This window comes from Myotis brandtii, unplaced genomic scaffold (assembly GCF_000412655.1).
Source record: "Myotis brandtii unplaced genomic scaffold, ASM41265v1 scaffold27, whole genome shotgun sequence".
Taxonomy (NCBI): domain Eukaryota; kingdom Metazoa; phylum Chordata; class Mammalia; order Chiroptera; family Vespertilionidae; genus Myotis; species Myotis brandtii.
Genome location: NW_005360272.1, coordinates 999,176 through 1,021,725, shown reverse-complemented (window position 1 = coordinate 1,021,725; position 22,550 = coordinate 999,176). Strand labels below are relative to the sequence as shown.

Sequence of the window (22,550 nt, the reverse complement as noted above, 5' to 3'; positions counted from 1 at the left end):
AAAGACAGAGAGAGGAGATAGTGTTAAAAACCATGAAAATGGAAGAGGTTACCTGTGTTGGCAGAAAGGGGGCCGAGTTTGGGTGATTAGAAATGTGTCTGGTGAACTGAAAATCAAAATGTAGGTCTCCGTTTTAAACATAACATCAAGACATAAAGAAGAATAAAACCTATTCTGTCACCTCCTCCATGCCCAGCCTGGCCCTGGGTGCTGGGCCCTTGAGATGCAGCCATCACTGTCCTGGTTGGTGGGCAGTGGCCCCGGGCAGGTTGGGAGCCAGCTCCAGCTTGGGTGAGCTGTCTCCCCAGTGTGAGTAGCGGCACTGGCGTCAGGCAGGCTGCCTGGTTCCAGGAGGTTCCATGAGCGTGTGACTGAGCTTGGAGTGACTGCATCTGCCCCCACACTGCAGTGTCTCTTCCTCTTCCCAGCGACACCAATCAAGACTGTAGACCGCGCTCACCGCCTCCGCTTACTCCTTAACCCACCGCTTCTGCCTTTGGTTTCCATACTGCCCCCAGCTGCCTGCTCCCTCCTTCCCCTCCCAGCCGAGCTTCTCAGGGTGTGGATTGCACTCACTGACTCCAATCACTCCTCACCCACTGCAACCTGCATCCCACCCACCTCTCTGTGGTCACTGTTCTCACCAAGGCCACCAGGACCTCCTTGGTTCATCTCAGTCCTCGCCTCCCCCAGGCTGTGGGCGGTGGTACAGTCCCCTGACACCCCTCCACAGCTTGCTGGATCTCTGATCGCCTCTCAGCTTTCTGGCTGCTCCATTTCGACACCTTTGCTGGCTTCTCCTCCTCCGTCCGTCCCTTAAGTGTCTCTGTTTCTTGGGGCATTGTCCCGGCTGCCTGTTCTTTTCAGACCACACCCTCTCCAGGACTTGTCATGGATGGCATTTCTTATGCACCAGAAGCACCTCGTACTCAGCCAAGCAATCACAGCATTTCCACTCAGCCCTGCCCCTGCCACTCTGCCCCCTGACTAGTGAGGGGCACCATCGTCCCTGTATGGCCCCTCATGGCTACACCCCAGCATCCCTTTGCCCCCTTCCAACCTTTCTAAATAACAGCCTTATTGGGGCATAATGTACATACCATAAAGTTCACTCATTTTAAGTATTCATTTTGCTGAGTTTTAGTAAATGTGTACAGTTGTGCAGCCATCACCACAATCCAGAAGTTTCCTTGTGTGCGTTTGCAGGCAGTCCCCACTCATGTCCCAGGCACCAGGCAGCCACTGATCTGCTTTCTGTCTCTGCAGTTTTGCCTTTTCTAGAAAGCTCATGTAAATAGAACCACACAACATGTACTCTTTGTGTCTAGCTTCTTCCACTCAGCAACTATTTTTTGTTTGTTTGTTTTTGTTCATCTGTTGTTGCATGTGACTCTTTGTGTCTAGCTTCTTCCACTCAGCAACTATTTGTTTGTTTGTTTTTGTTCATCTGTTGTTGCATGTATCAGTACTTCACTCTTTTCTGGTGCTGAATTTTATGGATATATAACATTTTGTTTATCTGTCCCTGGGGCATATGGATTTTGGGCTGTGATGAATAATGCTGCTACGGACATCCATATACATGTTTTATGGGGACATACACTTTTGTTTTTCTTGCATTCCTCTCTTGTTTCTACCATCTTACCAAACCCTGATTTCCACTGGAGGAGCCACCTGGTCTCAGGAAAACTGACTCTTCCTCCCCAACTCAGGGACTGAGCATGTGACCCTGATTAAGCCAATCAGTGTGTTCCATTCCCCAGGCATGATGATTGGTTCCTAGATAGGCATGTGACATAAGCGAGTCCAATCAGAGTGACCCTTGGGACTTGGCTGGAAGAGAAGTCCTTCCACATGCCCCCTGGTGTTATTTGTTGGGAACCAGACTTAGGAGGGAGCTGACATGGAGAAGGACTGGGATGAGAAAACATTAGCGAAACAGAGCTGGAACCTTGATTGAACTGTGCCTGAAGTCCGCCATGATACGAGTTAATCAGTTCACTTTATTGTCAAAACCAGCTTGAGATGGCTTTTCTTGTTCTTGTTTATAGTGCAGGGGTCAGCAAACTATGGCCATGGCCTGCTTGTTCTTATAAAATATTTGTTGGAACATAGCCATGCCCATTCACTTATGTATTGTCTGTGCAGCTTTGGAGCATTGAATGGCCCACAAGCCTAAAATAGTTACCATTGGTTCTTTAAGAAAATGTTTGCTGACTCCTCTTAGAGCCGAAAGCTTACTACATTAAGCCCCTCCCCCGCCCCCACCTTATCCGCGGTTTTGCTTTCTGTCGTCTCAGTTACCCACAGCCAACCATGGTCCAAAAATATTAAATGAAAAATTCCAGAAACAAAAATTCATAAGTTTTAGCCCAGCTGGCGTGGCTCAGTGGTTGAGCATCAACCTATGAACCAGGAGGTCATAGTTCAATTCCCGGTCAGGACACATGTCTGGGTTGCAGGCTCGATCCCCAGTGGGAGGCGTGAGGGAGATGGCCAATCAGTGATTCTCTCTCATCATTGATGTGTCTCTCTCCCTCTCCCTTCTTCTCTGAAATCAATAAAAATACATATATTTTTTAAATTCATAAGTTTTAAATTGCACACTGTTCTGAGTAGCATGATGACATCTTGGGCTGTCTGCTCTGGCCTCCCCGGGACATGAGTCATCCCTTTGTCCAGCATTTCCACACTGTATACACTACATCTGTTAGTCTGTACATGTCTGTAAGTCACTTAGTAGCTGTCTTGGTTATCAGATGGACTGTCAAATATCGTGGTGCTCGGGTTCAAGTGACTGCTATTTCACTTAATAATGACCCCAAAGCACAGTAGTGCTGCTGGCAATTCGGATATGCCAAAGAGAAGCTTTAAAGTGCTTCTTTTAAGTGAAAAAGTGAGTATAGTATAATAAGATATTTTTAAAAAGAGGCCACATAATAACTTTTATTATAGTATATTATTGTAATTCTTCTATTTTACTGTGAGTTATTGTTAATCAATCTCTTATTGTGCCTAATTTACAAATTAAAGGTGTGTATGTAAAGGAAAAAGCAAGAATATATAGGGCTCGGTACTATCCACGGTTCTAGGCATGCACTGAGGGTTTTTGGATAAGGGGGGACAACTGTGTTCACTGTATCTCCTTAGTCACTCAGAGCAGAAACCTGGGATTCACCCTTGACTTCCTTTACCTCTTCCTCCACATCTAACAGCCCCAAGCCCTGAATCTGTCCCTGTCCCCCTGCTCCAGTGCCCCTGCCCTCGGAGACACTGTCAGCTCTTACCTTGATCACACCGCCACCTCTAGGCTGCCCCGCAAAGCTACTGGTGACCTTTCTCCCACCCAGACTTGACTAAGGCAGTGAACCCTCCACTGCTCCCAGGGTCAAGGCTACACTCCCTGGACTGTCATTGCAGGACCCTCATGATGGAGCCCCAACTGCGTTTCCAGCCCTGTCTCCTCTCCCCTTCCTCCTCCTCTTCCCCAGAGCACACAGACCGGCCCCCCACCTGTGCAGAATCCTTGCAGTTCCCGAAACCTGGCATGCTTTGTCCCTCTTTCTCCGCCTCCAGTGCCCTTCCCTACGCTGTCCACCTAGTGAACTCCCGTGCACCCTCCCAAGCCCAGCTAGAGCCTCACCTCCTTTCCGACATTTCTCTCATTCCCAGGCCAGTCAGGGCCCCCGTGTGCCCCCGGGCTTCCTTCCAGGGCAGCTTCCAGCACCTTGGACTGCCACCCCCCACTGACTAATTCATCTCATTGCCTTCCATGTGGCCTGGCTTGGGGTGTGCACAGAGTAGGGGCTCAAGGAATGTTTGTTTGTGGATCACACAGTAGGAACTCCCCGCCTTCTGCATCAGGCTTTGAATGAGGGACCGTCTGGGCTCTCTGTTAACAAGGGGAGAAGGCGGGGCTGGAACTTCCCCAGCCCCCAGGCAGGATCGCCTTCAGAAAGTGCCAGCTTGAGATGGCTTTTCTTGTTCTTGTTTATAGTGCAGGGGTCAGCAAACTATGGCCATGGCCTGCTTGTTCTTATAAAATATTTGTTGGAACATAGCCATGCCCATTCACTTATGTATTGTCTGTGCAGCTTTGGAGCATTGAATGGCCCACAAGCCTAAAATAGTTACCATTGGTTCTTTAAGAAAATGTTTGCTGACTCCTCTTAGAGCCGAAAGCTTACTACATTAAGCCCCTCCCCCGCCCCCACCTTATCCGCGGTTTTGCTTTCTGTCGTCTCAGTTACCCACAGCCAACCATGGTCCAAAAATATTAAATGAAAAATTCCAGAAACAAAAATTCATAAGTTTTAGCCCAGCTGGCGTGGCTCAGTGGTTGAGCATCAACCTATGAACCAGGAGGTCATAGTTCAATTCCTGGTCAGGACACATGTCTGGGTTGCAGGCTCGATCCCCAGTGGGAGGCGTGAGGGAGATGGCCAATCAGTGATTCTCTCTCATCATTGATGTGTCTCTCTCCCTCTCCCTTCTTCTCTGAAATCAATAAAAATACATATATTTTTTAAATTCATAAGTTTGAAATTGCACACTGTTCTGAGTAGCATGATGACATCTTGGGCTGTCTGCTCTGGCCTCCCCGGGACATGAGTCATCCCTTTGTCCAGCATTTCCACACTGTATACACTACATCTGTTAGTCTGTACATGTCTGTAAGTCACTTAGTAGCTGTCTTGGTTATCAGATGGACTGTCAAATATCGTGGTGCTCGGGTTCAAGTGACTGCTATTTCACTTAATAATGACCCCAAAGCACAGTAGTGCTGCTGGCAATTCGGATATGCCAAAGAGAAGCTTTAAAGTGCTTCTTTTAAGTGAAAAAGTGAGTATAGTATAATAAGATATTTTTAAAAAGAGGCCACATAATAACTTTTATTATAGTATATTATTGTAATTCTTCTATTTTACTGTGAGTTATTGTTAATCAATCTCTTATTGTGCCTAATTTACAAATTAAAGGTGTGTATGTAAAGGAAAAAGCAAGAATATATAGGGCTCGGTACTATCCACGGTTCTAGGCATGCACTGAGGGTTTTTGGATAAGGGGGGACAACTGTGTTCACTGTATCTCCTTAGTCACTCAGAGCAGAAACCTGGGATTCACCCTTGACTTCCTTTACCTCTTCCTCCACATCTAACAGCCCCAAGCCCTGAATCTGTCCCTGTCCCCCTGCTCCAGTGCCCCTGCCCTCGGAGACACTGTCAGCTCTTACCTTGATCACACCGCCACCTCTAGGCTGCCCCGCAAAGCTACTGGTGACCTTTCTCCCACCCAGACTTGACTAAGGCAGTGAACCCTCCACTGCTCCCAGGGTCAAGGCTACATTCCCTGGACTGTCATTGCAGGACCCTCATGATGGAGCCCCAACTGCGTTTCCAGCCCTGTCTCCTCTCCCCTTCCTCCTCCTCTTCCCCAGAACACACAGACCGGCCCCCCACCTGTGCAGAATCCTCGCAGTTCCCGAAACCTGGCATGCTGTGTCCCTCTTTCTTCGCCTCCAGTGCCCTTCCCCACGCTGTCCACCTAGTGAACTCCCGTGCATCCTCCCAAGCCCAGCTAGAGCCTCACCTCCTTTCCGATATTTCTCTCATTCCCAGGCCGGTCAGGGCCCCCGTGTGCCCCGGGGCTTCCTTCCAGGGCAGCTTCCAGCACCTTGGACTGCCACCCCCCACTGACTAATTCATCTCATTGCCTTCCATGTGGCCTGGCTTGGGGTGTGCACAGAGTAGGGGCTCAAGGAATGTTTGTTTGTGGATCACACAGTAGGAACTCCCCGCCTTCTGCATCAGGCTTTGAATGAGGGACCGTCTGGGCTCTCTGTTAACAAGGGGAGAAGGGGGGGCTGGAACTTCCCCGGCCCCCAGGCAGGATAGTCTTCAGAAAGTGCAGAGAAACACCTTCTAAGACGGACAAAATGAACCAAGCGTGAGCTCCGAGAAGGATTCAGAGGAAGGAAAAGTAGGGCAGGTGAGAGTGGGCCGCTGCGGTGGGCCCTGAGAGTGCGGAATAGAAATGAAGGGATTACAGGGAAATGTCATTCAACGAAGATCACCCGTGGCCTCTGGAAGTCAGTGGGCCAGCTGAGAGGAGGCCAGATGGCCAGTGAGGGGGCTGCTGGTCCTGTCAGAACTGCAGAAGGTTTAGGGATTTATGAGACTGGCCCTTTGGAGGATTTGGGGAACATCTGATTTCCAAGTCCTCAACAGAAACACATTTGGACACCAGCTGGCTTGGTCCTGGGTGAACCTTCCCAAGAAGCAGGTGTGGGGGATCCAGGGCAGCACTGGCCTGGGTGACCAGCCAGCTCTGCCCTCACCCACTATGGGGGTCTTGGCTCCCCCCTCCCAGGCCTTAGGGCTGTGGCCCACACTCAGTGCCCATTCCAGAAGTATGTGCTGGCGTTGAATCCAGTGCACAGAAAGGCAGAGACAGGCCAGGCCCGAACTCCGCCGCAGGCCTACAGTGAGGGGCAAAGGATGCAGTGGTTGTGAAAGGGCCTTGCAAATTGTGAGATACTGTGACACCATGCCGTGTCCCCTCCTCTGGGCAGCCATCCTGGACTCCCCTGCTGAGCTGGTCACCCTGTCCACACCCCGGCTCCTCACACAGTGTATAAACCTCGTCCTGGCACCCAGCCGCTCTGTCACAGACCCTAATGTAGGACATGTCCCGCCACCAGGCTGAGCTCCTTGGGGGCAGGAGCAAGTGTGTCAGTCTTCCACATCTGGCTCGGTGCCTGGCGCAGAGCGGGAGTTTGGCAGCTAGTTCTTGAATGACCTTGAATTGTAAAAAAGCAATTAGCTTGTGAGTGCTGGGTAGCCTGGGTTTATCAAAGTAAGGACCAGGTGGTACATGGTAAATTTCTAATGAAATGACAAAATGTTTTGTGAGTTGTGGCTCAAAAAGTGTGAGCATTTGGAAATGCAGTCTCGGGGTTGAGAATGTTAAAAACTGTGTGGTCCTGCGCTATCCAGTAGGGTTGCCACAAGCCACAGGCAGCTATTTAAATTTCATTTTATTCAAAATTCAGTTCTTCAGTTGCACTAGGCACATTCCGAGTGCTCGGGAGCCATATGCGCCTCCTGGCTATACTGTCGGACAGTGCAAATGAGAATATTTTCGTCATTGCACAGAGTTCTCTTGGACAGCATTCCTCAGGACCTTGAAAATTCACATCCATGTGTTATCTTTGGCCCTGATAGTTGGGGGGCTTCCAAGATTTGGGGGAGAGAGCTGGGGCTCTGGAGTGTGAACAGACAGGGTTTGAATCCCTGCTCAGCCATTTTCTTGCTGTGCAGTCTGAAACAAAGGAACTTCCATATTCTTCCTGGGGCTCAGTGTTGTCATCTGCAGAATGGGTGATGGTACACTGGAGCAGAGCTGTGAGGTGTAGAGGACAAAGCTGTGTCAAGAGCTCCTGGGTGCTCTGTGCGAGGAGCTGCTATCATTCACAGGCTGGTGCCCTAGAGCTGTCAGAGAGCGGGACCAGGCTGCACATGTCAGAAAGGTCTTGAAATTTGGAGCGAAGCTGCCCATACTCCTCAGAACTACAGGCAGGGCATGATGAGTTCATCTGGGCCCTGGGGGCCAGTCTGGGGTAGTGGCCAGTGGGCATGACTGGCTGGGGACAGTCAGTGGGTGAGAACAAGGCTGAAGCTGTGGGGCTGGGGCTGACAGAGCCTGGGAAATCACGGACAGGGGCAAAGAAGCTCACTCCAGGTCTCCCAGATGCTGAGAGGGGCTTTGCAGTCTAGCTTAGCATGTACTTTATGTACAACTCTCTGCTGTCTACTAGCTGACCAGAGCATATTAACTAATAATAATATGAGGACTAATAGCAACTATATTTCCTGAGCATTTTCTATACACCGGGCACTGTGCTAAGAGATATAATATGTATGTGCATTAGCTCATTTAGTCCTTCGTAATAGGTATGTTAATGTTCCTATTTTATAGCCAGGGAACACTGAGGTCACTTGTTCAGGGTCACAAGGTGGTGGAGCTGGGGTCTACCAGGGCCCATGATTTAGATAAAGTCCGCACTCCTTATCTACCTGGCCCTAAAGCCCCTGCAGAGCCGGCCTAGGTTAGCTCTTAACCCTTCACTCGTTGCTCCCCACCTGTCTGGTCAAGTTCCCTAGACACCCAGGCTCTCCTTCCTATTTCTGTGTCCTTGTTACCCCTCAGTCTAGGTGACCTCCCCACGTCCCCTCTACTCTCCACAGATTCCTGTTCACCCTTCGAGACCCAGAGAAATCTTGAGGCCAAGAACTGGGTCTGAGTCATTTTGTGTCATAATGTCCAGTATGCAGCTTGGTGCATTGGAGTCTTCAGTAAATTACGGATGGTAGATTGATGGTGGATGAGTGAGTGGATGGAGGGGTGGGTGGAGTGGATGAATGGTGAGTCTGGGCAAGTAGATGGTTGGTGGGGGGGGAGGGTTGGCAAAGTAAATGGGTGGCTGGTGTGTGAGTGATGTGGATGTCATGTGGGTAGATGGGTAGCTTGTGCTCAAATGTTCTGAGGCAGGATGGGGCATGAACTGAGCACAGAGCAGTGGGCATGGAGAGAAACTGTGATTTGAGAGACATCAGTGAGGGGCAGATTGGGGGAGAAGGTGATGAGATCCATTTTGGACGTGGGGGAGTAAGGGGCCTACAGAGGGAGAGCCGGGAGGCCGCCGGGGAGATGAGTCTCAGTGGGGTTCAGGGGTGAGGCCGGGCTGCACAGAGAGATCTGAGAGGTCCGTGTGGACGCGGGTCAAAGGGCCGGAGGACTGGCCACCAGAGGAGGCAGAGGAACCACGGTCCCTAAGGCAGAAGACCCAGGAGGAACACGGCACAAGCGGGGAGGGCACTGCCAGGTCAGGAACAGCCATAAATCATTGCAGGTGGTGTGTCTGGGCAGCCAGTGCCAAGGGATGCAGGCAGGAGACTCAGTGCTAGAGGTGGGCCATAAAGGGCGACCAGGTGGAGAATGGCCTGGGGAGCAGTTACCCTGAGCCGGAAACCCCGCAGGCAGAGGCAGGGAGCAGGAAATGAGCAGGTTATGTCCCTTGGAGCCCGCAGCAGGAGCTGGAGAGCAGGAGGCTCCACATCTTTGCCCGGCCCCAGCCGGTACCCTGTGGCCACAGCCTCCAGCGTCTGGGAGGACTCAGGGGGAATTTGGGAGCTGTGTTACTTTGGACAAGTCACCTTCCCTCTCTGGGCCTCAGTTGCCTCATCTGAAACCAGAGCCATTTGCCACTTGCCTGGTTTGCTGAGAGGAGTAAATGAGATGTGGGGGTGTGAAAATACCCCCATGCATGTGGAAACCCCATCAATGCTATTTTTAAAAACTATTTTTTCATTTCAGTTCAACTCCACATATATTTATTGAGCTAAAAGGCAAGCCCATTTTGTATGTAAATTAAATTTGTGTATAACCAATACCATTTTACCTGGGCCTGGGAGGCCATTTATTATTTGAGGAGCTCTAAGTCGAATCCTTTTGAAAAGCCCCGGTTGCTTTGTTTTTTGAGGAAGGAGGATTTTGACTTTTCAGGCTTGCAGAGCGAGGCTTTTATTTGTTCCATGTGCGTTTTGAAAAAATCCTCCTGGCTGCTGCACAGGAAATAGACCGAGGGAGGCAGCAGGGTGCCTGGGGAGGACGCCCGTGCTGTGGTCTGAATGAGAGATGGTGCCGCTGGGACAGGGGTGACTCTGGCGATAAAAAGGAGAGGATTTGAGAGATATTTAGGAGGATAAGAAATAAAGGACATGGTCTTTGGTTTTACAGGTGAGGGGATGAGAGAGGAGGCAGAAGGGACATGGGAGCCTCTTGGCTTCTTGGTTACTGAAGAGGGTGAGCTGGTTCCAGGTACCAGGTCAGGCACTGATGCAAGAGGGCGAGGTCTCCGGCGAAGGTCACACCCTGGGCCTTGGACACAGAGAGCGTGAGGTGTCCACATGGTGGCAGGCAGAACTGCCCGTAGGAATTTGACTATGCAGACCTGGAACTGCAGCTGAACTGGAGAGAAAAATGTCAGTGGCAGGAAGGAGGGGAAATGCAGAGCGCATGACAATAACTGTTTACCCAGCATTGAAAATACATGTTGAGCAAAGTGTTCACCGAGCACCTTCACATGCCGGGTGCTGTGCTGGGCTCTGGGGATCTGGCCGTAAACCAAAGAGACCCAACTCTCTACCTGGTTGGGCTGACATTTTAGTGGGAGGGGCAGGCAATAATCAGGATCAATTACTCATTCTCATGTTTTGTTACATAGTGGCAGGTGCCAAAGAGAACAATAAAGCCAGAGGATCAGGCCCTGGGAGTGTTAGGTAGAGTGGGTCGGGGGCAGTGGTATCAGCAGACATGGAGGTTGTGCTCACTGAAATCATTGACGCCTCACCACAGCCACACGAGGAAAGTGCTGTAATTACTCCCATTTTAGAAATGAGCAACCGAGTCACAGAGAAATTGAGAAACTTGCCCGAGGTCACTCGGCTATGGAACTGGCAGAGCCTGAATTTTACCTCAAGCCCATGCTCTTCAGTGAAGAGTTTTAACCATTACGCTGAACGGCCTCTCATTGACAAGGTCAGGTCTCAGCAAAGATCTGAAGGAAGGGATGGCATTAGGCTCACGGACATCTGGGCGACCAACATTCCGGACAGAGGAAGAGCCAGTGCCACGGCCCCGAGGAAGCAGCAGGGCTGGTCTATTTAAGAATCAGCACCAAGGCCAGAGTAGCTGGGGCAAAGGGGAGAACTGGAGGTGCTACCTGCGGCATTTGTAAGGCTGCCAACCGTTAGTGGAGGTGACGTGAGACCATGGAGTGTTTATAGCAGAGGGTCAGGATCTGACTTGCGTCTTAACCTGCTTCCTCTGGCTTCTGTGTCAGGAGCAACAGCAGAAGCAGGAGATAAGAGAGGACATGGATAACCCAGGTAAGAGATGATGATGGCTCCGTCCACGGTGGTGGAAGCCGTCAGGTGGTGTATGAGTGTCTTGATATAATGTGCAGGTGGATCCGGTAGGAGTTGCTGATGGCTTGGATGTGGAGGGTGAGGGAAAGAGAGGCATCAAGGATGACTCCAGGATGTGGGCCTGAGTGACTGGAAGGAGGGGGTTTCATCAACCAAGATGGGGGCGGCTATGGGAGGAGCCACTTCATAAAGTACTCTCCATGGCCATTATCCCTTTTATTTTATTTTTATTTTTGAAAGGTTTTCTGTTGTTAGGCCAACCTTTGCCCAGACCTTTAGTAAAGGGGAACAGGTTTTCCTCCTAACTCTTTTTTTAAAAAAAAATTATTTTATTGATTTTTTTACAGAGAGGAAGGGAGAGGGATAGAGAGTTAGAAACATCGATGAGAGAGAAACATCGATCAGCTGCCTCCTGCACACTCCCCACTGGGGATGTGCCTGCAACCAAGGTACATGCCCTTGACCGGAATCGAACCTGGGACCTTTCAGTCTGCAGGCCGACGCTCTATCCACTGAGCCAAACCGGTTAGGGCCATTACCCCTTTTAATCCCCTGGCTACTCCCTGAGGTAGACATTGAGACTCTCAGGTTACTTGACTTGCCCACTTATCACTTGGCCAGAATGTGGTGGAGCCAGGACCAGACGCCAAGTGTGCATCACAGGGCTTGGAATTTCTATTCATTCATTCGATCAGCACCCATTTCTGAGCACCTCCTCTATGCCAGGCACTGCGCTGAGTGCTGACAATGCTGATGAGGGACGGCGATCCCTGCCGTCATGGAGCTCCCAGTCTGATGGAGGAAGCAGCGTCAGCCAATCTTCATGGAAATGCTTTCCTCACCTCAGCACGACAGGTGGCCGGAAGGAGAAAGCGAGGGACCGAGGAGCCAGTAACCAGACCTAGTTGGGAGGTCGGGGAGGGGGTAAACGTGGAGTGCAAAGGCCTCGGGATAGAGGGTCGTGGGGGACATGGGAGGCTTGTTGGGAAACACTCCCTGGATTCCCAGGCCATAGCAGGAGAACCCTGGGAGGACTGCAGACTCCCAGGGAACAGCTACCCATTTGGAAGTCAAAGAATCTTCTCTTTTTTTAGTGTTGGATTGTTGTAACAGCTTTTTTTGAGATATAATTCACATACCATATAATTTATGCATTTAATGTGTACAGTTCAGTGGTTTTTAGTACCTATCACCACGGTCCGTTTTAGAACCTTTTCATTACCCCAAAAGGAAACCGCAAATATCTTAGCTGTCATCCCCTCCCAGTCCCCCCCTGGCAACCACTCATCTACTTTCTGTCCCTCAGAGCTGCCTGTTCTGGACATTTCCTAGAAGTGAAATCATACACTATGTGGTCTTCTTTCACTTCAGATAATATTCTCAACAATCACCCATGTTGGAAGTTCCGGAATCTAAACGCCATCAGTGCTGACAGGGATGCAAGAGACTGTCTTGTGTGGGGCGTTCCGGTCCCTCAGCAGGAAGTAGGGGGACTCCAAGACAGGTCTCGGGACCCCCAGGTCAGGGCCACTGCCCCCCTGTCCTGCACAGGCACCTCCCTCTGCTCTCGCCTCTTTTCCTTCAGCTTTGGACTCTGGCTGGTTTTTGCTAAAAGTGACAACTTGGTTGGGAGCGCATCCTTCCAAGCCCTGGATCCTCATGCCTTGGCAATTTCATGCCCCGTGGTGCACCTTGAAATCTTTATGCAACTTTAAGAATCTGTGTCCACTAATTCAGAATTTTGGGGAGTTAGGCATTTTCTTTTCTTGCTACTTAACCACTTTTCATCCAGACGGCTATGCCTGTTTGTCTTGGTTGGTGACCTTCCTCTGGGGGAGGCAGAGGATCAGTGCCAGGTCTTGGAATTAGATGCTCTGCCTCCTCCTCGGTGTGTGTGCCCGTGGGTAACCACTGAAACTCCCTGAGCCTAGTCCTGCCTTTGGAAAATAGTGATAACCTTGTAGGGCTGTGGGGAAAAGGAAAGGCTGTCAAGCTTGTGAAGGGCTTGGCAAAGAGATGTGAGGGCTTTCCAGGGCCCGGGCATGACCAGGAGAGAAGGATGACCCGCCCCCACCACTGATGGCCCCGTTCTCCGTATTCCTCCTGTGTACTGACCCCTGTTCCTCCCCTCGCACGACTGAGAGGTGGAAGCCTGGGTTCAGATCCTGGCCCAACCTCTTGGATTCTGTGCCCCCGCAGAATTGGTTTCCATTGTGTCTCAGTTTCTCCACCTGTAGAGTGAAAGGGTGGAGGGAGCGGGGATGCCACTGAGGCCTCCAAGGCAGCCCAGAGGCTCCTGGGAGGAGGTTATGGGATGGAGGAGCCCTTTTCTTCTCCCAGGAGGACTGGGTCCCTGCTGCTTTAAAGATCCAAGCAGGAGCGGTGGCACCTGTTCAGGAGAAGTGGGTGGAGAGGGACACCTGGCTTCCCTTCGCCTCTTGCACAAGATGTGTTATGTGGGAGGTGATGGAGGTGATGATGCAATGAAGGGCCTCCTGCTCTGAGTGAAGGGACAGGGACAGAGCCTCTACTCTGTGCCAGGTATTCTACTTGCATTGTCTTTTTAATCCTCACAGGAGCCCTCAGAGAAGGCACTCTTTTTAATTTTTTTTTTAAGTCCTCACCCAAGAATATGTTTCTTGATTTTAGAGAAAGGAAGGGAGAGAGAAACACCGATTGGTTGCCTCCCATACACGCTCCGACCAGAGATCAAATCCATAACCTGGTTATATGCTCTGACCGAGAATCGAACCCGCAACCTTTTGGTGTATGGGACGATGCTTTAACCAACCGAGCCACCCAGCCAGGGCAGAGGAGGCACTCTTAATACCATTTGACAAGTGAGGAAACTGAGGCTCAGAATAGGACAGCTGCCTGCCCAGCAAGTGAAGGGCTGCGCTGGGATTTGAACTCAGGACTGTTTGGCTTTCCTGACTGCCCCTATTCAGAGAAAATGAGGGAGAAGCAAGACAGGGAGGATCAGAGCCTTTGAAACCAAGCTTCCCGGCTGCTGTGGGGATTTGGCTGCTGCGGGGATTCTGTGGGTGGTAAGAAAGGCATCATAAATATGCATGACATGCAAATAGGCCTCTGAAAAACAATGTGGGGCCCACATGAGCCGGGATACCAGAGTACTTAGAAAAATGTAGTGTACAAACACTTGGGTTTTTATGATTGCTGCGTGGTGTGTCCATCCCCAGGGTCCCAGGACCCATCAAAGGGTCTCAGGGTGGAGAAATTATCCCAGGCACCTCCTAATTGACCTTCTTCCCCATCTCTGCAGGCACTGGTGCCTCCCCTTCTGCCAGCTGCCTGGTGGTAAGAACTTGGTCACTCCCAGCACTGCAGGGCCCTGTCCCACACTGGCTGCTGTCTCTGATTGAGTGCCTGGAGGGATGTGTGTGCCAGCCCTCGGTCCAGTGCCCGCTCCTGAGGTGACGCCTGCTGGTTCCCGACTGGTTCCTGTTTTTCCTCTGCACGTAGCCCTCTGGTTGGTAAGTAACTGGGTCCGCCGCCCTAGGCACAGTTGGGAAATGCCCAGCTTTGCCACCCAGTGACACCCACATGCTGGTGAGGGAATCTCAGTCTGAGCTCAATTTATGATTTAACTGCTTATCTGTCCAGTCGTCCCAACAACCCAATAGGTGGACATGGTGATGGCTTCCTTTTCATAGAGAAAACAGCCTCAGAGAAGGGAAGCCACTTGCCCGAGGATGCACAGCCAGCCCAGCTCTGTCTACCTCAAAGGCCAGCCCTGGCCACACCCAAGGGGCTGGGCAGTTGGTGACATGGGCTCAGGAAGGGAAGGGGAGGGGTGAGCCTTGCTGGGGCTGAGGCGAGGCCATCAGAGTTCCCGAATCTTGGGGATCCTTGTTGTTCCTGCCCCTCCAGTCTGTTCTGCCCACATTCCCCCAGTTCCCACCTGGACTGACTCCAACACAGGATGAGGTGCAGGGCCCGGCAGCCTCTCTGACCATCCGTCTGAGATTGTGCAGCCCACCCCTGGCCACACACCAAGCCTGGTCCTGTCATCTTTCCCACAACGATGATCCCGAGAACATACCCCCATTCAGTGCCAGCACAGCACCTGACACTCACCGTCTTCCTGCACCTCAACCTACCGCCACCTCCCGGGCCACAGAGGCACAACTAGTCTAGGTCACAGACGAGGATGCCATGGTTCAAATGAGGGTCACCAGCCACCAGCCAGCACTACATGGGACAGTTGGTTTATGATCTGCCTGTTCATGTGGCCTCTGCTCCCAAGAGTGAGCACTAAACTGCTTCATCCCCTACTAGACAGCCAGGTACCCAGCATAGAGTGGGAACACAGTAAATAGTTGTGGAAGGAAGGAAGTTCCTAGATGTCACTTCCCTCCACTAGACATCATCAGGAGCCCTGAGCCCAGTGGCCTTTTAGCTGCTGGTCCCTGCTGACACCAGAGAGCATGCAGTGAGCTCAGGCCTTCAGCAGGGTGGCCAGCCCCTCTGGTCTCTATTCTCTCATCTGCCAACAGCTTCCCAGCCTCCCTGATGGGATGGTTATGAGGAGGAAAAAGACTTGTAAATATGTATCATATGCAAATGTTATAGGATAATAAAAAAGCATGTGAAGTTCGCTGTAGATAATGTAAGTAGAAGTGCTTCTTCAAGGCCAAGGAGCGCACTTGTGTGGTGCCAGCCTTATTATTAATAACCATGAAAAGAGCCCTATTAATTAGCTGCCCCCAACCCAGCTCCCCTGATCGGTCCCCTGGCTTATTGTAGGGACTGCAGACAGCAGCCGCGTTTGGCTGAGAAGCTGTTGTGGGAAAAGAAGTGATGACATCTCAATCTGAGAGCTGTGGGTGTCTGTGGGATTTAATCATTTGCAAATTCTCCTGGCTGTGCCCCAGTCCCTGCGTGTTCTCCCCAGGAACTAGATGTGTAACAGGAGCCACCTGAATAACGTCGAGCATTTCTTGAGCAGTTACTATGTGCCTGGCATTTCACTAAGTGCTTCCTTTTCTTCATCATCTCAGTTAAACTCAGTGTCCACCTCTGCCCCCCAAGCCAGGCACAGCCAGAGGGGCAGGATGTGGCTACTGAGAACACAGCATAGCTGGCAGCCCTGCATGTGTGGCCCAGTGACGGAGAGCGGGATTCCTTGGCACGAGCTGGGGGAGCAGCCGTCAGCATTGTGAGGAAAGATGGAGGCCTGGGCGGCAGCGAGGGAGGTGTTACTGCTGCTATTTTGCTAACAAGCTAGTTATTTAAAGAACAGCCAAAGCCCAAGTCGGGAAATTGGATGGGGAGTCTCCATGCTCAGGACAGGAGTCCGGGAGCCTGGCTCAGTCAGTGCAGAGTAGCCCTACTTCATTTTTTAATTTGCTTATTTTTATAAATAATAGTAATAATAATAGCACTATAACAGTAAAAAAAAAATGATTATTTTTGTGGAGAAAATAGGTCATAAGGCAGGGGTGGGGAACGTCCGGCCTGTGGGCTGTATCAGGCCTGCGAAATCATTTGGTCTGGCCCTGCCAAGGCAGCTGCAGGCGGGACTTGAAATTCAATAAATCTAGGAGCTTTCCTCATAGCAACATACACTTACATTAAGTGACTGATGTTACAAATACCCAAATGGCCCTGGGCAGGAAAAGGTTCCCCACCCCTGCTGTAAGGCTTGGGAGGGGGCTCAGGAGTGGTTTCTGTGACGCTGCTCTATTTATTGACCCAGGAGGTGGTTACGCAACTCTTTGTTTCGTGACAATTCATTCAGCAAGCATTCCTGTTTTATGTCCTTTTCTCTATGCATTATATGTCACAGCAAAAAGGCTAAAAAGTGACTATAACAATAATAGTTAATATTTTTTGAACACTTACTAACTGCCAGGCTCTTGCTAAGTGTTTCAGCTCATCTCATTGAATCCTCACGGATTCTATTACAATCCCCATTTTACAGAAGAGGAAAGTGAGGCTTAGAAAGGTGCAGTTACTGCTCACGCAGCCAAAGAGCACTCAGGTGCAGGAGAAACCGGACAGGCTGACTCAGGCCGACATCACTGGCCGTGTTTGAGGATCGAGGGCCAGGAAGTTCCCCACCCAGGGCAGGGTTCCTCCACTTGTTCCTCAGACCTGTGTCGCTGCCTCTTGCATTTTTAAGGCTTAGGAGGCCAGGCAGGTAGCTGTGACTATAGGCAGCAGATGAGGCATCTGGGAGTCTGCCAAGGGATCAGAGCAGAGCATTTAACCATTTGACAAGTGTTGAAGGATAGGGATGGGTCATTCCTGGAAACAGGGCAGGGGAGAAGGCCAGGGCATAACCAGCAATCATTCAATATAAAAAGCAGTCATCCAGGTGAGATGGGGTCAGACCCAACCTCTGAACTAACTGTATGTGGCCTGAACTGCCATTTCCTAAGGGCCTACTATGTGCTAAGCATGTCCATTATCTTCCTTAATCTTCAGAACAACCCTGTGAAGTCAGTGGTATTGGCCCCATTTTACAGATGAGGGAACCAAGGCTTCGAAAGAGGAAATGATCGGCCCAAGGCCACACAGCCAGTGAGTGGACGGCTTCTCTGCCAGCTCTCCCAGGCTCCAGCACCCCGTGTGTCTCCTGTTGTGTGTGGCAGGTACTGCTTGGTCCTGGGGTCCCAGCAGGGCAGGCACCTGGCCTGGAAGCTCCAAGCAGTTCTAAGGCAGATCTCTGAGTCCCTGAACTGGTGCTGGGGACATGGCCTGGAGGGTGGCATGGCAGAGGGTGTCTCTAAGCCCTGAAACAGGGGCACCTGCTCTGCAGACGGGGCACCAGTCCCCGCGGCATTCCTGCATTCCCAAGACATTTATTGAGTGCTAGTCCCTGCTGGTCGATGCCCCTCACAGAGCACACAGTCTTGGACAGAGACAGATATTATACAATCACCCAAACAAATAAACTGAATAAGCAGAGACTCCATCATTGCAGAGAGGGACGTTAGCATGGTGACGTTATACAGATGAACAGGGTAGGGGGACCTGCATGACATGGAACGGTTCAAGATGGCTTCTCTGAGGAGGTGGCATTTGAGCTGGGACCTGAAGGGTGACAGGGGATTAGCTGTGCTGGAGAGTGTTCCTGGCAGCATTGGTGATAACAGGACAATTGAGAACCCAATTGTCTATCACCAGGGGACTAGTTACATTCATTTACTGCAGCCATACAGTGGCACCCACTGCAGCTGTTAGAAATGGGGCCACGGATCTAAACTTCCTGTTGCAGAAAGAACTTCACAGTGTGTTACAGAGTTGAAAAAGAAGAGGTTATAAAACAGATATCATTTTTTTGTAGGAAGTATGTGGGGCACGGGGACATGGGAGATCTGCATTGTCTTCTTCATACTTTCCTGGGTTTGGAGATTTTCGTCAGTGTTAGATCTTGGGAAGGCAAACAGGGGCTTTTAGGAGTTCCACAGTCCTGCCTGGAGCAGTTCTCCAGTAAAATGAGATAAGATGTGGGCTGGGGAATCAGCAGATCTGGGCCATACCTCAGCTCTACCACTTCTTGGCTGTGTGACCTTGGGCAAGTCACTCGCTCTCTCTGATGCTGAGTTTTCCCTTCTGTGAAACAGAGACAAGAATGCCAGTGTCGGGGTGGCTGTGGGGCTTCGGTGAGTTAAAACACGTAGAGGGCTGGAACAGTCTCAGTGTTGGACCACCGGGGGTGGCAGCTGTCCCACCGTGCCCGCCAGAGGTGCCACCTACTCTGTGCTCATCATGTCCTGCCTGGGCTCTCAGTGCTGACTGGTCCCACAGGCTCACCTCTGAGGGTCAGACCCAGTTGGGGGATGAGGCCCAGGGAAGTGGACCACTTAGCTGGGCATACACAGCCAGCTGGACCCCAGACCAGCACCCCCCCCAACCCCTGAGCCCCGAGCCCCAGCTTCCTCCTCCGCAACTGTATGTGGGCCTGAACTGCTGCTTCCTAAGGATTGGGAATGAGCATTCTCACCAGAGATGCTGTTCTGGGGATACCCTGGCCCTATATTTGCTTGTTTGGGGTTTGTTTTGTTTGTATTTGCTTGTTTTTGATAACCACTAAACCTCCCCAGGAAGAAAGATACTACCTATGGACACAGAGTCTTAAAACGCAGACAGAGAAACTTACACTGGTGAAGTCAAACTCTTGGAATGTGGAATCTTAGTCATACATAATCCAGCAAGAGCAAACCTATGCATTTTACAAGTAAGTTCACTGCACTTTCTTGATGACAGTGATAAATTAGAAACTGCCCAATTATCTACCAGCAAGAGATGGTTAAATAAATTATGGGCCGGCCAGACAATGGCGTTCTCAGACATGGAAAACATGTCTGTGGAGCCTTGTTGGGGGAAAAGTAGGAGGATACAAAACAGTGAATATTGTACGATCTCAGGTTTTTAGGGAAAAAAATAAATAAATATATGCATGTTCTGCCAAGAGAAACACCCAGAAGGAAAACCATCACATTGTTCATGGGGGTTGCCTCTGGATGGTGAGATATGGACAAGCTTATTTTTATTTTTGCTTGTATCATTCAGGTACTTTCCAAGTACAAGTGACAGAAAACCCAGCCCAAACGGATTTAAACAAAAATGAAATGTATTGGCTTGTAACTGTAAAGTTCAGAGGTAGTGGCTTCAGGCTCAGCTGGATCCAGGGGCTTAGACCCTTTACCAGGACCCGATTTCTCTCACTATTTCTCATCTCTGCTTCCTCTGAATTGTTCCCGTGTGTTTTTTTTGTTGTTGTTGTTGTTTTTTAATCCTCACCTGAGGATATGTTCTTATTGATTTGAGAGAGAGAGAGAGAGAGAGAGAGGAATGTTGATGTCAGAGAGAAACATTGATTGGTTGCCTCCCATATGCATCCCAACCAGGGATCAAACCTGCAACCTAGGTATGTGCCCTGACAGGGAATTGAACCTGCCACCTTTTGGTGTGTGAGATGACATTCCAACCACTGAGCAACCCAGCCAGGGCAATGCCCCATGTTCTTATAGGGCTCTTTTGTACAGAGATAAGATGCCTGTCCAGAGGAATATGCAAGACTTCTTCCCAGGTAGCCCAAATACAAGTCTCGAAACTGAGTCTCGGCATTGATTGGTCAAATTTGGGGGTGTGCCCTCCCCTCAATCAATTGCTCTGGTTGGCAGCCTGGGCCTATGCACCGCCCCCCAGCTGGGGATGGTATCAGCACCACCAGAACTTCACCAGTGGAGAGTGGGAAAGAATAGCTCCCCCAAACAAAAATGTGTGCTGTAGCCTAAATAGACCAAACAGTGGCTAAACACAGCAAATTCGCCTCCTGTACTGATCTGAATTTCCCAAGATGTGTGACTTTCATAATCAGAAAAAAAACAATGTACCTACAGAAAAGAGTCCTGAGCACAGAACTTATAGTCAGAAGCTCACTGAGGCAGCTTTGGGCTCTCAAAATCAGAATCTCTGAAGTGCCAGTCCAGCTCAGGAGACGTTGGCCCTCTCTGTGTCAGGGCCCATGCTGGGCCGGCAGGGAGCTGTCCTGGCCCTCAAGGGTCTTGCCGTTTTGAGGGGAGCGGGAGAGGCCCATAGATGATTTGTCTGCAATGTGGGTATATGCACAAAAGCCAGAATGGGAGCAAGGAAGTCTTCCTGGAGGAGGTGACACCTAAGCTGAGTAGCCAAGAAGAGTACGGAAAGACCATTGTTGCAGGAGAAATATGTCAAGAGCGTGTGGTGGGAGAACATCCAGTGGATGAGCAGCAGCAGGTCCAGACCACAAGGGCCTTGAATGCCAGGATAAGAGCTTGGACTTGATCCTGAAGGCAGTGGGGCGTCTTTGAGGGATGTTGTGGGAGAAGGGACATGTCAGCAAGCTCAATCTGGCTGGTACTGAGAGCATAACCTTGGAGGGGTCAGGTCAAGGCCCCCCGTGGGTAAGGAGAGAAAAGACCCAGTGGTCCCTCAAAGGGCCCTTCGATATCCCCTGGTCTAAATTATTTTCTACCATTGATCGGAATTTCTGATCCCAAGGTGTCCAGCCATTGCTTGCACACCCTCAGAGATGGGGAGCTCACTTTCTATTCCTTCCGCCTCTGACAAGAAAGCTCCTTCACCCGATCAAGTCCACAATCCTGCCACCGCCTGAGGCACACCTGGAACATTTCCCACTCACCTGCCACTGAGGTCTCTCCCCGAAGTGACCTTCCAGGGGATCTGGCAGGAGCCTGCCTCTTTAGGCCGTAGTGTTCCAAGACCAAGAAGCCCTGGGTGACTGCATACCCTGCTGGGAGCTTGAATGGAGGGGGGAGGGCAGAGTCACATCAGCCTGACAGCAGAGGGAGTGTTTTGGCCTTTGGACACACATCTGCATCAGTCAGCTTTCCAAATGCCCTTTACATTTACAATCTAAAAACTGTGGCTGAGCCACCCCTACAACAATACAGAGCAAATTAGAGGCAGGTCTGGAACAGGGACCAATCTCTTCCACCCCTGCCCACTCCCTGGCCCTCCTGCTCACCTCCTCCCACTCTTCAGGGGAGCCCTGGTTGCTTCATCTGCTCAGACTTAGGCAGCTTTGTTCTGGAAGCTCCAACCCTCCCAGATCATCCCCTGATACCCTTGTAAATTTGGAGGCAGACAGCAAAATCCTCAGGAATCAAATGTTTTGCGACTTTATTTTGACAGCAGCATTTTTTGTTTCTGATACATCAATGCTGGGACATGCACGAGCCATGTTTTATGGGTCATCTCTAATACTTCATCGTGCCCCAGGGTCCCCATTTAATCACTTATTCTCTCACTCCACAAACGTTTATTAGCACCTACCAGGTGCCAGGCGCCGTGCTATGGAGATGCATTAGAGCAGCCCCTGCCAGGGGAGTTCACCGTTCAGCCACGGGGAGAGGCGTCTCCATCAGGGGAGCAAGTGCTCTATGGCAAGTCAGAGGGAGGTGCCCATCACTCAGAGATCTCCGGGCCAGATCAATTGGTTCTCACCTGCCTCCTGCTAAATTCTGAGGCCACAGGGCTTGGAGGTCGGAGCGTTCAGCCCAGGAGACCTCAACTATTGGGCCGGTTCTGATGTAGCTAAACTTTTTCCAGCCCAGTGAAGCACCCCAACTTCTCTTTCAGGTAATTGTCAGCAACATAGCAGTAAATATCAACACGAAGCAGATTCTTATTGTAGATCACGCAGGGAGAACAAAGGGTAAAATATTTAACTGCAGCAGTGTTTGACTATATTCTGTGCAGTGAGAAAACCTGAAGTAATTTTCAAAGTCCACCATTTCTTACTTCTTTTCAGTTGGGTCAGGTTTCTAAACTTTCTAAATTTCCATTTTCCGGCTAATGAAAAGAAAATAGATTTCCACCAAGTCTCCTATCTACCTGTTCCAGGACTTCTGTGAGGATCAAATGAGATGAGGCACGGGAAAATGCTTCACAGACATTTGGTTAAAGTGTGAAATGTTTGCACCTGGCTATAAAGCAAGTCGTGTTCCTGGGCTGAAGAAACTGCAAGGAGGCTAGTCGCTAGGGAGAGGAAGCCGGGCATTGCTATGTGATGTTATTACCTGGCGC

At 50.5% G+C, this 22,550-nt stretch overlaps 1 protein-coding gene across 5 annotated transcripts in view; it reads left to right on the top strand.

The window, feature by feature from the left end:
- The first annotated feature begins 14,271 nt into the window (after positions 1 to 14,271).
- Positions 14,272 to 22,550, top strand: part of DLGAP4 (discs, large (Drosophila) homolog-associated protein 4) — a 122,524-nt gene continuing 114,245 nt past the window's right edge. For all 5 annotated transcript variants that reach the window (XM_005868480.2, XM_005868477.2, XM_014541425.1 and 2 more), the window contains exon 1: positions 14,272 to 14,482. The gene's annotated coding sequence lies outside the window, so the exon portion shown is untranslated. The remainder of the gene's footprint in view (positions 14,483 to 22,550) is intronic.